We start from the raw sequence: 17,049 nt of genomic DNA, 5'->3' as shown, positions 1-17,049 counted from the left end.
AGTAACAACTGTCTTCAGGCCTCTGGAATCACTATGTGCCATAAACTCCTATCATAATAATTTCTGTTAAAAGCCTGAAGTCATGTGGGACCAGAAATAATAAGATAGAAATAAGTTAAACGTGTATGTCCCTTAATTATCCCTGAAAGAGCCTGTAGGGATACCCTTCACATTATCCATTTCAGACCAGTAACTATTCACAGAGATGAACCTCCTGACATTCCTCTGGGCCTTAAAATTCCTTTATAATTTATATTGAAAAACAAGAAAACTAAGTCCCCATTTTTGTCTTTTCTGGGGGGAAATGCAAAGGAAAATGAAAAAAGCTGACATTAAATACTGGCAAAGATGTGATAGTTTCTTATAAAGTTAATGTGATCCAGCACATCAACCCCTAATGTTTTAATCAAGAGAAATGAAAACATATAGCCACACTTATACAAAAATGTTCACAGCAGCTTTATTCATAAGAGTCAAAAACTGGAAAGCACAAAGATGTCTACCAACAGGTGAATGGATAAACAAATACAAGGTAATATTTCCCAGCCATTAAGAAGAAGCTATTGATAAATGCAACAATATGGGCTAACCTCAAAAAAATAACGCTGAGGAAAAAAAGTCAGATGTAAAACAAGAATCCATCCTATATTATATAAAACTTATCTCATATTTAGATAAAATTTTAGAAGAGGCAAAATTAATCTAAAGTAACCACACACACACAAATCAGTGGTTGCTTGGGGAAAACGAGCAGCAAAGAGGAATTAATTTTTTGAGATGACACAAATGTTCTATATATTGATTATATTTTATTGTGTATAGCGTGTATGTCAATAAAGTTGAGAAATGTTCTAATTTTTTAACGGCCAGGCAATCTCTGTAAAGATGGGATCAAACTAGGAAATACAGTTTAGGTACAAGGTCAAAATAGCGCCCCCACACCCATGCAACAAAGACCTAGAACTTGGCATGTCCATCTCAGATATACCTACTGGAAGACAGAGATAACTAGGTGTGCAGAAGAGACTCAGTTCACTCCCTAACCAATGCTCATCCCAGCTGTAGAACTACAGAGAAGAAAAGAATGATCATATCTATCTTTACAAAGCCAGTCCAAGGTTGCTGACCACATTGGCCTGCTAGTCTGGGTACAGGAAGTAAAAAAGGAAAGATTAAAAGCTACAACGGGCATGAATGTCACACTGACCATCAAATTGGCAATTCCTCCTGCTGAGAAAAGTAACTAAGGTTCCCCTTCACCCCCCAATATTAAGTCTTCCCTTAAGAGACAAGGAAGGCTGAACTAAAGTTCTACCCTCCCTATAGGCAGAGATGGAAACATAAGGAAACAGGAAGAAATGCATTCCTACCCACACATACACAACAATGAGAATTAAATGAGATAATCCTCATTTACTTGATACAGAGTAAATACTCTATAAATCTCAGCTATTATTATAACTATCCTAGAGAAATTATTGAACTCAGGAATGAATTATTTGAAATAGCAAAAAAAATCATAGAAAATCTAAACTTAAATAAATTCTATAAATAGGAACATGGTTAAAAGAATCACAACTATGCAGCCATTTAAAAGGTCAAGATATCTCTGAATGTACTGACAAAGGAAAATGTCCATAATATAGTTGTAAGTTTTTAAAAAGTTACAAAACAATATGTAGAGTAAGCTTTTTTTAAAAAAATAAATAAACTATACACTAAATTTTAGCAGTAGTTACCACTGAGGAAAAACTAGTTGTAGGGGAAACACCTTCACTTTTCACAATTTCGAATTGTTGGAACTTTTTACAATAAATAACCCTTGTCTTAGGGTTATTTTAAATACAGAATAATTTTAAATACAGAAATTGTATTTACAAAGTTGTTCTCTACAGCATTACTTTAACAGTAATGCACAGGTGCAACCTAAAGTCCTATTTCCAAGTAATGATTATGTAAAACTACAACATATCCACTTAATTACATATCACAGCCATCAAAATCCTCATAATATATTAATGAGGGATTCATACCACAAAATATGAATGTGTGTGTATGTATACATATATAAATTTTACTTTACAGCCTGATTTTTTTTCTATCATTAATATACACTTACATAAGCAATATTGTGGTTACTAGATTCCCCACCACATACCCCATTACAGTCACTGTCCATCAGTGTAGTAAGATGCTATAGTCACTACTTGTCTCCTCTGTGCTATATTGACTTCCCCATGCCTCCCCACCCCCCATTATGTGTGCTAATTGGAATGCCCCTTTTTCCCCTTATCCCTCCTTTCCCACCCACCCTCCTCATTCCCTTTCCCTTCGGTAACTAACTGTTAGTCCATTCTTGGGTTCTGTGAGTCTGCAGCTGTTTTGTTTCTCCAGTTTTTTCTTTGTTTTTATACTCCACAGATAAGCGACATCATTTGATACTTGCCTTTCTCTGCCTGGCTTATTTCACTGAGCATAATACCCTCTAGCTCCATCCATGTTGTTGCAAATGGGAGGATTTGTTTTCTTCTTACAGCTGAGTAATATTCCATTGTGTATATGTACCACTTCTTCTTTATCCATTCATCTACTGATGGACACTTAAGTTGCTTCCATTTCTTGGCTATTGTAAATAGTGCTGCGATAAACATAGGGGTGCATATGTGCTGGGCTCCTGCATTCTTAGGGTAAATTCCTAGGAGTGGAATTTCTGGGTCAAATTATATTTCTATTCTTAGTTTTGTAATATTATTATTTTTTATTTTGGTATCATTAATTTACAATTACATGAAGAACATTATGTTTACTAGGCTCCCCCCTTCACCAATTCCCCCCCCACATACCCCTTCACAGTCACTGTCCATCAGCATACTAAGATGCTGTAAAATCACTACTTGGCTTCTCTGTTTTGTAGAGACCACCCCGTACCCCCTCCACATTATACATGCTAATTGTAATGCCACCTTTCTTTTTCCCACCCTTATTCCTCCCTTCCCACCCATCCTCCGCAGCCCCTTTCCCTTTGGTAACTGTTAGTCCATTCGCGGGCATTCGCGGGTTCTGCGATTCTGCTGCTGCATTGTGCCTTCAGTTTTTCTTTGCTCTTATGCACCACATATGAGTGAAATCATTTGGTACTTGTCTTTCTCTGCCTGCCTTATTTCACTGAGCATAATACCCTCTAGCTCCATCCATGTTGTCGCAAATGGTAGGATTTCTTTTCTTCTTATGGCTGAAAAATATTCCATTGTGTATATGTACCACATCCTCTTTATCCATTCATCTACTGATGGACATTTAGGTTGCTTCCATATCTTGGCTATTGTAAACCATATATGTTTGGCTTAATAGAGTCTCTATTCTGTTCCACTGGTCTTTGGCTCTGTTCTTGTGCCAGTACCAAATCATCTTGATTACTGTGGCTTTCTAGTAAAGGATGAAGGTGGGAAGCGAGATCCCCCCACTTTATTCTTCCTTCTCAGGATTGCTTTGGCTATTCGGGGTCTTTGGTGGTTCCATATGAATTTTTGAATTATTTCTTCCAGTTCGTTAAAGAATTCTGTTGGTAATTTGATAGGGATTGCATCGAATCTGTATATTGCTTTGGGCAGGATGGCCATTTTGAAAATATTAATTCTTCCTAGCCAGGAGCATGGGATGAGTTTCCATTTGTTAGTATCCTCTTTAATTTCTCTTAAGAGTGTCTTGTAGTTTTCAGGGTATAGGTCTTTCACTTCCTTGGTTAGGTTTATTCCTAGGTACTTTATTCTTCTTGATGCTATTGTGAATGGAATTGTTTTCCTGATTTCTCTTTCTATTAGTTCATTGTTAGTGTATAGGAAAGCCACAGATTTCTGTGTCTTAATTTAGTATCCTGCAACGTTCCTGAATTCCAATATTAGTTCTAGTAGTTTTGGAGTGGAATCTTTAGGGTTTTTTTATGTACAATATCATGTCATCTGCAAATACTAACAGTTTGACTTCTTCTTTACCAATCTGGATTCCTTGTACTTCTTTGTTTTTTCTGATTGCGTGGCTAGGACCTCCAGTACTATGTTGAATAACAGTGGGAGAGTGGGCATCCCTGTCTTGTTCCCGATCTCAGAGGAAAAGCTTTCAGCCTCTCACTGTTCAGTATGATGTTAGCTGTGAGTTTATCATATATGGCCTTTATTATGTTGAGGTACTTGCCCTCTATACTCATTTTGTGGAGAGTTTTTATCATGAATGGATGTTGAATTTTGTCAAATGCTTTCTCAGCATCTATGGAGATGATCATGTGGTTTTTGTCCTTCTTTTTGTTGATGTGGTGGATGATGTTGATGGATTTTCGAATGTTGTACTGTCCTTGCGTCCCTGGGATGAATCCCACTTGGTCATGGTGTATGATCCTCTTGATGTATTTTTGAATTCAGTCTGCTAATATTTTGTTGAGTATTTTTGCATCTACATTCATCAGGGATATTGGTCTGTAGTTTTCTTTTTTGGTGGGGTCTTTGCCTGGTTTTGGTATTAGGGTGATGTTGGCTTCATAGAATGAGTTTGGGAGTATTCCCTCTTCTTCTATTTTCTGGAAAACTTTAAGGAGAATGGGTGTTATGTCTTCTCTGTATGTCTGATAAAATTCCGAGGTAAATCATCTGGCCCGGGGGTTTTCTTCTTGGATAGTTTTTTCATTACTGATTCAATTTCGTTGCCGGTAATTGGTCTGTTTAGATGTTCTGTTTCTTTCTGGGTCAGTCTTGGAAGGTTGTATTTTTCTAGGAAGTTGTCCATTTCTCCTAGGTTTTCCAGCTTGTTGGCATATAGGTTTTCATACTATTCTCTAATAATTCTTTGTATTTCTGTGGGGTCCGTCATGATGTTTCCTTTCTTGTTTCAGATTCTGTTGATGTGTGTTGATTCTCTTTTTCTCTTAAATCTGGCTAGAGGCTTATCTATTTTGTTTATTTTCTCAAAGAACCAGCTCTTGGTTTCATTGATTTTTTCTATTGTTTTATTCTTCTCAATTTTATTTATTTCTTCTCTGATCTTTATTATGTCCCTCTGTCTGTTGACCTTAGGCCTCATTTGTTCTTCTTTTTCCAATTTCGATAATTGTGACATTAGACTATTCATTTGGGATTGTTCTTCCTTCTCTAAATATGCCTGGATTGCTATATATTTTCCTCCTAAGACTCCTTTTGCTGCGTCCCACAGAAGCCGGGGCTTTGTGTTGTTGTTGTCATTTGTTTCCATATATTGCTGGATGTCAATTTTAACTTGGTTGTTGATCCATTGATTATTTAGGAGCATGTTGTTAAGCCTCCATGTGTTTGTGAGCCTTTTTGCTTTCTTTGTACAATTTATTTCTAGTTTTATACCCTTGTGGTCTGAAAAGTTGGTTGGTAGGATTTCAATCTTTTGGAATTTACTGAGGCTCTTTTTGTGGCCTAGTATGTGGTCTATTCTGGAGAATGTTCCATGTGTACTTGAGAAGAATGTGGATCCTGTTGCTTTTGGATGTAGAGTTCTATAGATGTCTATTAGGTCCATCTGTTCTAGTGTGTTTTTCAGTGCCTCTGTGTCCTTACTTATTTTCTGTCTGGTGGATCTGTCCTTTGGAGTGAGTGGTGTGTTAGAGTCTCCCAAAATGAATGCATTGCATTCTATTTCCTCCTTTAATTCTGTTAGTATTTGTTTCACATATGTTGGTGCCCCTGTATTGGGTGCATATATGTTTATAATGGTTATATCCTCTTGTTGGACTGAGCCCTTTATCATTATGTAATGTCCTTCTTTATCTCTTGTTACTTTCTTTATTTTTAAGTCTATTTTGTCTGATACTAGTATTGCAACACCTGCTTTTTACTCTCTGTTGTTTGCATGAAATATCTTTTCCATCCCTTGACTTTTAATCTGTGCATGTCTTTGGGTTTGAGGTGAGTCTCTTGTAAGCAGCATAGAGATGGGTTTTGCTTTTTTATCCATTCTGTTACTTTGTGTCTTTTGATTGGTGCATTCAGTCCATTTACATTTAAGATGATTATTGAAAGATATGTACTTATTGCCATTGCGGGCTTTAGATTCGTGGTTACCAAAGGTTCAAGGTTAGCTTCTTTACTACCTTACTAACTTAACTCACTTATTGAGCTATTATAAATACAGTCTGATGATTCTTTATTTCTCTCCCTTCTTATTCCTCCTCCTCCATTCTTCATATGTTGGGTGTTTTGTTCTGTGCTCTTTTTAGGAGTGCTCCCATCTAGAGCAGCCCCTGTAAGATGCCCTGTAGAGGTGGTTTGTGGGAGGCAAATTCCCTCAACTTTTGCTTGTCTGGGAATTGTTTAATCCCTCCTTCATATTTAAGTGATAATTGTGCTGGATACAGTATCCTTGGTTCAAGGCGCTTCTGTTTCATTGCATTAAATATATCATGCCATTCTCTTCTGGCCTGTAAGGTTTCTGTTGAGAAGTCTGATGATAGCCTGATGGGTTTTCCTTTGTAGGTAACCTTTTTTTCTCTCTGGCTGTCTTTAATACTCTGTCCGTGTCCTTTATCTTTGTCATTTTAATTATTATGTGCTTTGGTGTTGTCCTCTTTGGGTCCCGTCTCTCGGGAGTTCTGTGTGCCTCTGTAGTCTCAGCAACTATTTCCTCCCCCAGTTTGGGGAAGTTCTCAGCAATTATTTCTTCAAAGACACTTTCTATCCCTTATTCTCTCTCTTCTTCTTCTGGTACCCCTATAATGCAGATATTATTCCTTTTGGATTGGTCACACAGTTCTCTTAATATTGTTTCATTCCTGGAGATCCTTTTATCTCTCTCTGCATCAGCTTCTATGCGTTCCTGTTCTCTGGTTTCTATTCCATCAATGGCCTCTTGCATCTTATCCATTCTGCTTATAAATCCTTCCAGAGATTGTTTCATTTCTGTAATCTCCCTCTGGACATCATCCCTTAGCTCTTGTATATTTCTCTGCAGCTCCGTCAGCATGTTTGTGATTTTTATTTTGAATTCTTTTTCAGGGAGACTGGTTAGGTCTGTCTCTGCAGATCCTCTCTCAGGGGTTGTCTGGACTTTTTTGGGCTGGACTAAATTTTTCTGCCTTTTCATGGTGATAGCGGTGGCTGTAGGCAGGTTGTGGGTATGTCAGCTGGGAGAAGAAAGTCCTTTCCTGCTTGCTGGATGCCTTGCCCTTCTCCACTGCCTGTGTCGGTTACCCGCACTCCTGGAGCAGCCACCGGGTTAATCCCCTCAGCTGCTGAGAACAGGGTCTCCATCAGAGCAGCGCAGAGCCCTGCGGAGAGTGGCAGGCACGCCAGGTGCGCTCCTCCATGATAGTGGCGCCCCTGCCGGGCAGCTGTATGCCAGCAGCAGCTTTTGGATCTGGCCTGGGCAGCTGTGTGTTGGGCTGGGATTCCAGTCGGCTGCTGGGAGTGCGGCTGCTCCCTCTGGCACTGCTGCAGGTGCACGCGGGCCTCTCCCGTGCCCTTCTGGTGCCACCACCGCCACTGGCACACGCGGGCTGCTACTGGGCCACTCGGTCACTGCTGCTGCGGGCTTGTGCAGACCTCTCCTGGGCCCCTGTGGCGACACTGCCACCGGTGTGCGCGGGCCGCTCCCGGGCCGCTCGGTCGCTGCCGAGGCAGGCTTGCACGAGCCGCTCCTCGTCCCCTCTGGCACTGCTGGCACACATGGGCCGCTCCCAGACCCCTCTGGCACTGCCGCCCACGGCACGCACTGCCACTCTCCCACTACTGGGCTGGTTTGTTGGGGTCTGTGCCAGTTGGGAGAATGACTAGCAGGCTGCTTAGTGCTATGAGGGGCTTCAGAGCTGCACTGCCCCCCAGGGGGTTAGGGCACCTAAAGTTCCCCGGGATTCCCAGCTGCTGGCTAAGTGTGCCAGGACAACTTCATCCAGTTGTGGGGTCCCTGTCTCTTTAAGACTTGCAAAAAGCACTCACTTTTCTTCTGTCTCAGGGGCGCCGGTTGCAGGGACCTGCCCACAGGTTTTGCTTTTCTGTTTCTCTAATATCCAGCACCCCGTGCACCTTGTGTCTGCGCTCCAGGTGCGGATTTCTAGAGCTGGTTGTTTAGCAGTCCTGGGCTTTCACTCCCTCCCTGTTCCAACTCCTTTCTTCCTGCCGGGTTCTGGGGTTGGTGGGTGTTCGGGTCCCCCTGGTATCTAACCCCCTTCGTGTGATGTTGAGTTCTCGCAAATGTAGATGTATCCTGGCTGTTGTACTGTATCCACTGGTGTCTCTTTTAGGAATAGTTGTATTTATTGCATTTTCATAAATATATATGTTTTTGGGAGGAGATTTCCACTGAACTACTCACACCGCCATCTTGGCTCTGCCCCCTATTTTTAGTTTTTTGAGGAACCTCCATACTTCTTTCCACAATGGTGAACTAATTTACATTCCCACCAGCAGTGTAGGAGGGTTCCCCTTTCTCCACGTCCTCACCAACATTTGTTGTTGTTTGTCTTTTGGATGGTTGCCATCCTAACTGATGTGAGATGGTATCTCATTATGGTTTTAATTTGCATTTCTCTGATGATTAGGGATGTGGAACATCTTTTCATGTGCCTGTTGGCTATCTGAATTTCTTCTTTGGAGAAGTGTCTGTTCAGCATCTCTGCCCATTTTTTAATTGGATTATTTGCTTTTTGTTTGTTGAGGTGTGTAAGCTCTTTATAGAATTTGGATGTCAACCCCTTATCAGATATATCATTTATGAATATATTCTCCCATACTGTAGGATGCCTTTTTGTTCTACTGATGGTGTCCTTTTCTGTACAGAAGCTTTTTAGTTTGATATAGTCCCACTTGTTCATTTTTGCTTTTGTTTCCCTTGCCCAGGGAGATATGTTCATGAAGAACTTGCTCATGTTTAGGTTCAAGAGATTTTTGCCTATGTGTTTTTCTAAGAGTTTTATGGTTTCATGACTTACATTCAGGTCTTTGATCCATTTTGAGTTTACTTTTGTGTATGGGGTTAGACAATAATCCAGTTTCATTCTCTTACATGTAGCTGTCCAGTGTTGCCAACACCAGCAGCTGAAGAGGCTGTCATTTCCCCACTGTATGTCCATGCCTCCTTTATCGTATATTAATTGACCATATATGCTTGGGATTATATCTGCGCTCTCTAGTTTGTTCCATTGGTCTATGGGTCTGTTCTTGCTACAGTACCAAATTGTCTCGATTACTGTGGCTTTGTAGTAGAGGTTGAAGTTGGGGAGCGTTATTTCCCCACTTTATTCTTCCTTCTCAGGATTGCTTTGGCTATTCAGGGTCTTTTGTGGTTCCACATGAATTTTAGAACTATTTCTTCCAGTTTGTTGAAGAATGCTGTTGGTATTGTGATAGGGATTTCACTGAACCTGTAGATTGCTTTAGGCAGGATGGCCATTTTGACAATATTAATTCTTCCCATCAAAAGCATGGGATGAATTTCCATTTATTAGTGTCCTCTTTAATTTCTCTCATGAGTGTCTCGTAGTTTTCAGAGTATAGGTCTTTTCTTTCCTTGCTTAGATTTATCCCTAGGTATTTTATTCTTTTTGATGCAATTGTGAATGGAATTGTTTTCCTGATTTCTCTTTCTGCTAGTTCATCATTAGCGTATAGGAATGCAACAGATATCTGTGTATTAATTTTGTATCCTGCAACTATGCTGAATTCAGGTATTAGTTTTAGTAGTTTTGGAGTGGATTCTTCAAGGATTTTTATGTACAATATCATGTCACCTGCAAGCAGTGAGTTTAACTTGTTCTTTACCAATCTGGATGCCCTTTCTTTCTTTCTGTTGTCTAATTTCCGTGGCGAGGACCTCCAGTACTATGTTGAATAAAAGTGGGGAGAATGGGCATCCTTGTGTTGTTCCTGATCTTAAAGGAAAAGCTTTCCACTTCTCGCTGTTAAGTATGATGTTTGCTGTGGATTGTCATATATGGCCTTTATTATGTTGAGGTACTTGCCCTCTATACCCATTTTGTTGAGAGTTTTTATCATGAATGGATGTTGAATTTTGTCAAATGCTTTTTCAGCATCTATGGAGATGACCAAGTGGTTTTTGTCTTCTTTTTGTTGATGTGGTGGATGATGTTGATGGATTTTCGAATGTTGTACCGTCCTTGCATCCCTGGGATGAATCCCACTTGATCATGGTGTATGATCCTCTTGATGTATTTTTGAATTCAGTTTGCTAATATTTTGTTGAGTATTTCTGCATCTATGTTCATCAGGGATATTGGTCTGTAGTTTTCCTTTATTGTGGTGTCTTTGCCTGGTTATGGTATTAGAGTGATGCTGGCTTCATAGAATGAGTTCCGAAGTATTCCCTCCTCTTCTATTTTTTTGAAAAATTTAAGGATAATGGGTATTGTTAGCCTGATTTTTTTTTAAAGCTCTAACAAACCACCTAAGTGGAAACACACCAAAATGTAAAAAACAATTGTGACTGAATAACTGAACTATGGGCAATTTAATTGTGTCTTTTCTGCATTGTCCAATTTAAAAAATACAGATCGGTGTTATTAACCAAATTAAAAATTTGTTATTTAAGTTAACTGAAGGTATATTTCATTTCAGACCTCTGTTGGATTCTGTATAGACAGTGATGACCATGCACATTAGGAAAATAACTCAAAGGACATGTTTAATGAAAGGCCATTGTTATTATTCATGAAATACAAGATATGACCTTATCATTTCTATGTATTTTATTCATAAATAAATCATATTGGTTAAATCTAATTTTCTTTTATAACAGTGAAAGAAGCATTTTTGTAAATAAAGAAAAAGGACTTATAGTAAACTCAGTAAGATGCTATAAAATACAGTCTAAAGCACAGATAAATACAAAGATTTGTTCATACTGGGAAGGTTAATCAATGACAGCATTAAAATGAGCACTGACTCATAAGTCAGTTAACTGAATCCTTGGCTCTGTGAATAATTTCCTGTCCAAGACTGTATTAATTTAGGAAAATTCATCAATGTCAAAATAAATTATTTTGGGTGAAGCCAAGATGGCGGCATGAGTAGAGCAGGAGAAATCTCCTCCCAAAACCACATATATCTATGAAAATATAACAAAGACAACTCTTCCTAAAATAGAGACCAGAGGACACAGGACAACATCCAGACCACATCCACACCTGCGAGAACCCAGCGCCTCGCAAAGGGGGTAAGATACAAGCCCCAGCCTGGCGGGACCCGAGCGCCCCCCCCCCCCCAGCTCCCAGCGGGAGGAGAGGAGTCAGCAGGGAGGGAGAAGGAGCCCAGGACGGCTGAACACCCAGCCCCAACCATCCGGACCAGAGCGCAGACACAGTGCATGCGTGGGGTCCTGGATACTAGGGAAACAGGGTGGCAGGACCGGTGAGTGGGTGCCTGAAGCCAATACTGGAGAACAAAGAAATGGGAGTGGCCATTTATTTATTTATTTGCGAGTGCTTTTTGGAAGTCTTAAAGGGACAGGGACCCCAACACTAGGGAAACAGGGAAGCAAGACTGGTGAGCGGGTGCCTGAGAACAAAGAAAATTGTGCATTTTTCTTTTCTTTTTTTTTAAATTATTTATTTCAATTTTTTGTTGTTCTTCCTGTTGTTGTTTTGGTTTGGAGAGTGCTTTTTGGAAGTCTTAAAGGGGCAGGGCAGGACACTTAGTCCAGAGGCAGGGAATCTGGGAATCACTGGGCACTCTAACCACCTGGGCAACAGGGAGCACAGAGGCCCCTTACGGAGATAAATAGCCTCCCGGCCTCTCCCCCTCCAACGGGGCTCCACCATTTTGGAGCAGCAGCCCGAGCCAGGGCACACCCACAGCAACAGCGGAGATAAACTCCATAGCTGCCAGGCAGGAAGCAGAAGCCCTGTCTGCACACAGCTGCCCAGCACAAGCCATTAGAGGTCGCTATTCTCCCAGGAGAGGAAGGCCACGAATGAACAAGAAGGAAAGCTCTTCCAGCGGTCACTCGTACCAGCTCTGCAAACTATCTCTATCACCATGAAAAGGCAAAACTACAGGCAGACAAAGATCACAGAGACAACACCTGAGAAGGAGACAGACCTAACCAGTCTTCCTGAAAAAGAATTCAAAATAAAAATCATGAACATGCTGACGGAGATGCAGAGAAAAATGCAAGAGCAATGGGATGAAGTCCGGAGGGAGGGAGATCATAGATGTCAGGAAGGAGATCACAGAAGTGAAAGAAACCCTGGAAGGATTTATAAGCAGAATGGATAAGATGCAAGAGGCCATTGAAGGAACAGAAACCAGAGAACTGGAACATATAGAAGCTGACATACAGAGAGATAAAAGGATCTCCAGGAATGAAACAACACTAAGAGAAATATGTGACCAATCCAAAAGGAACAATATCCGTATTATAGGGGTACCAGAAGAAGAAGAGAGAGGAAAAGGGATAGAAAGTGTCTTTGAAGAAATAATTGCTGAAAACTTCCCCAAACTGGGGGAGGAAATAATCAAACAGACCACGGAAATACACAGAACCCCAAACAGAAAGAATCCAAGGAGGACAACACCAAGACACATAATAATTAAAATGGCAAAGATCAAGGACAAGGAAAGAGTTTTAAAGGCAGCTAGAGAGAAAAAGGTCACCTATAAAGGAAAACCCATTAGGCTAACATCAGACTTTTCGACAGAAACCCTACAGGCCAGAAGAGAATGGCATGATATATTTAATGCAATGAAACAGAAGGGCCTTGAACCAAGGATACTGTATCCAGCATGACTATCATTTAAATTTGATGGCGGGATCAAACAATTCCCAGACAAGCAAAAGTTGAGGGAATTTGCTTCCCACAAACCACCTCTACAGGGCATCTTACAGGGACTGCTCTAGATAGGAGCACTTCTAAAAAGAGCACAGAACAAAACACACAACATATGAAGAATGGAGGAGGAGGAATAAGAAGGGAGAGAAATAAAGAATCATCAGACTGTATTTCTAATAGCTCAATAAGTGAGTTAAGTTAGTAAGGTAGTAAAGAAGATAACCTTGAACCTTTGGTAACCACGAATTTAAAGCCTGCAATGGCAATAAGTACATATCTCTCAATAGTCACCCTAAATGTAAATGGACTTAATACACTAATCAAAAGACACAAAGTAATAGAATGGATAAAAAAGCAAGACCCATCTATATGCTGCTTACAAGAAACTCACCTCAAACCCAAAGACATGCACAGACTAAAAGTCAAGGGATGGAAAAACATATTTCAGGCAAACAACAGTGAGAAGAAAGCAGGGGTTGCAGTACTAATATCAGACAAAATAGACTTCAAAACAAAGAAAGTAACAAGAGATAAAGAAGGACACTACATAATGACAAAGGGCTCAGTCCAACAAGAGGGTATAACCATTATAAATATATATGCACCCAACACAGGAGCACCAGCATATGTGAAACAAATACTAACAGAACTAAAGAGGGAAATAGACTGCAATGCATTCATTTTAGGAGACTCACCCCAAAGGATGGATCCACCAGGCAGAAAATAAGTAAGGACACAGAGGCACTGAACAACACACTAGAACAGATGGACCTAATAGACATCTATAGAACTCTACATCCAAAAGCAACAGGATATACATTCTTCTCAAGTGCACATGGAACATTCTCCAGAATAGACCACATACTAGCTCACAAAAAGAGCCTCAGTAAATTCCAAAATATTGAAATTCTACCAACCAATTTTTCAGACCACAAAGGTATAAAACAAGAAATAAATTCTACAGAGAAAAAAAAAAGGCTCACAAACACATGGAGATTTAACAACATGCTTCTATATAATAATGGATCAATGAACAAATCAAAATAGAGATCAAGGAATATATAGAAACAAATGACAACAACAACACAAAGCCCCAACTTCTGTGGGACGCAGCAAAAGCAGTCTTAAGAGAAACGTATATAGCGATCCAGGCACACCTGAAGAAGGAAGAACAATCCCAAATAAACAGTCTAACATCACAATTATCAAAACTGGAAAAAGAAGAACAAATGAGGCCTAAAGTCAGCAGAAGGAGGGACATAATAAAGATCAGAGAAGAAATAAACAGAACTGAGAAGAATAAAACAATAGCAAAAATCAACAAAACCAACAGCTGGTTCTTTGAGAAAATAAACAAAATAGATAAGCCTCTAGCCAAACTTATTAACAGAAAAAGAAAATCAACACAAATCAATAGAATCAGAAATGAGAACGGAAAAATCACGACAGACTCCACAGAAATACAAAGAATTATTAAAGACTACTATGAAAACCTATATGCCAACAAGCTGGAAAACCTAGAAGAAATGGACAACTTCCTAGAAAAATACAACCTCCCAAGACTGACCAAGGAAGAAACACAAAAGTTAAACAAACCAATTACGAGCAAAGAAATTGAAACGGTAATCAAAAAACTACCCAAGAACAAAACCCCTGGGCCAGACGGATTAACCTCAGAATTTTATCAGACACACAGAGAAGACATAATACCCATTATCCTTAAGGTTTTCCAAAAAATAGAAGAGGAGGGAATACTCCCAAACTCATTCTATGAAGCCAACATCACCCTAATACCAAAACCAGGCAAAGACCCCATCAAAAAAGAAAATTACAGACCAATGTCCCTGATGAATGTAGATGCAAAAATACTCAATAAAATATTAGCAAACAGAATTCAACAGCGTATCAAAAGGATCATACACCATGACCAAGTGGGATTCATCCCAGGGATGCAAGGACGGTACAACATTCGAAAATCCATCAACATCATCCACCACATCAACAAAAAGAAAGACAAAAACCACATGATGATCTCCATAGATGCTGAAAAAGCATTTGACAAAATTCAACATCCATTCATGATAAAAACTCTCAGCAAAATGGGCATAGAGGGCAAGTACCTCAACATAATAAAGGCCATATATGATAAACCCACAGCCAACATTATACTGAACAGTGAGAAGCTGAAAGCATTTCCTCTGAGATCGGGAAGTAGACAGGGATGCCCACTCTCCCCACTGTTATTTAACATAGTACTAGAGGTCCTAGCCACAGCAATCAGACAAAACAAAGAAATACAAGGAATCCAGGTTGGTAAAGAAGAAGTTAAACTGTCACTATTTGCAGATGATATGATATTGTACATAAAAAACCCTAAAGACTCCACTCCAAAACTACTAGAACTGATATCGGAATACAGCAAAGATGCAGGATACAAAATTAACACACAGAAATCTGTAGCTTTCCTATACACTAACAATGAACTAATAGAAAGAGAAATCAGGAAAACAATTCCATTCACAATAGCATCAAAAAGAATAAAATACCTAGGAATAAACCTAACCAAAGAAGTGAAAGACCTATACCCTGAAAACTACAAGTCACTCGTAAGAGAAATTAAAGGGGACACTACCAAATGGAAACTCATCCCATGCTCATGGCTAGGAAGAATTAATATCGTCAAAATGGCCATCCTGCCCAAAGCAATATACAGATTTGATGCAATCCCTATCAAATTACCAGCAACATTCTTCAATGAACTGGAACATATAATTCAAAAATTCATATGGAAACACCAAAGACCCCGAATAGCCAAAGCAATCCTGAGAAAGAAGAATAAAGTAAGGGGGATCTCACTCCCCAACTTCAAGCTCTACTACAAAGCCATAGTAATCAAGACAATTTGGTACTGGCACAAGAACAAAGCCACAGACCAGTGGAACAGATTAGATACTCCAGACATTAACCCAAACATATATGGCCAATTAATATTTGATAAAGGAGCCATGGACATACAATGGGGAAATCACAGTCTCTTCAACAGATGGTGCTGGCAAAACTGGACAGCTACATTTAAGAGAATGAAACTGGACCATTATCTAACCCCATACACAAAAGTAAATTCAAAATGGATCAAAGACCTGAATGTAAGTCATGAAACCATAAAACTCTTAGAAAAAAACATAGGCAAAAACCTTTTAGACATAAACATGAGTGACCTCTTCTTGAACATATCTCCCTGGGCAAGGAAAACAACAGCAAAAATGAACAAGTGGGAATATATAAAGCCGAAAAGCTTCTGTACAGCAAAAGACACCATCAATAGAACAAAAAGGAACCCTACAGTATGGGAGAATATATTTGAAAATGACAGATCCGACAAAGGCTTGACGTCCAAAATATATAAAGAGCCCACCCACCTCAACAAACAAAAAACAAACAATCCACTTAAAAAATGGGCAGAGGAACTGAACAGACAGTTCTCCAGAAAAGAAATACAGATGGCCAACAGACACATGAAAAGATGTTCCACATTGCTAATTATCAGAGAAATGCAAATTAAAACGACAATGATATATCACCTCACACCAGTAAGAATGGCAACCATCCAAAAGACAAACAACAACAAATGTTGGGCAGGCTGTGGAGAAAGGCGGACGCTCCTACACTGCTGGTGGGAATGTAAATTAGTTCAACCATTGCAGAAAGCAGTATGGGGGTTCCTCAAAATGCTCAAAATAAACTTACCATTTGACCGAGGAATTCCACTCCTAGGAATTTACCCTAAAAACGCCGCACTCAAGTTTGAAAAAGACAGATGCACCCCTATGTTTATCGCAGCACTATTTACAATAGCCAAGAATTGGAAGCAACCTAAGTGTCCATCAGTAGATGATTGAATAAAGAAGATGTGATACATATACACAATGGAATATTACTCAGTCATAAGAAGAAAACAAATACTACCATTTGTAATAACATGGATGGAGCTAGAGGGTATTATGCTCAGTGAAACAAGCCAAGCGGAGAAAGAGAAATACCAAATGATTTCACTCATCTGTGGAGTATAAGAACAAAGGAAAAACTGAAGGAACAAAACAGCAGCGGAATTACAGAACCCAAAAATGGACTAACAGGTACCAAAGGGAAAGGGACTGGGGAGGATGGGTGGGTAGGGAGGGATAAGGGGGGGAGAGAAGAAAGGGGGTATTAAGATTAGCATGCATAAGGGGGGAGGGAGAAACGAGAGGGCTGTA

General features: G+C 39.7%; 1 protein-coding gene across 1 annotated transcript in view; it reads right to left on the bottom strand.

Moving 5' to 3' along the window:
- Positions 1–17,049, bottom strand: part of NSF (N-ethylmaleimide sensitive factor, vesicle fusing ATPase) — a 152,609-nt gene that overhangs the window by 121,412 nt on the left and 14,148 nt on the right. The gene's annotated exons all lie outside the window — the stretch shown is intronic.

This window comes from Manis javanica, chromosome 4 (genome assembly GCF_040802235.1).
Source record: "Manis javanica isolate MJ-LG chromosome 4, MJ_LKY, whole genome shotgun sequence".
Classification (NCBI taxonomy): Eukaryota; Metazoa; Chordata; class Mammalia; order Pholidota; family Manidae; genus Manis; species Manis javanica.
The sequence above is the reverse complement of the archived record's forward strand: the minus strand, read 5'-3'. Positions and strand labels throughout refer to the sequence as shown.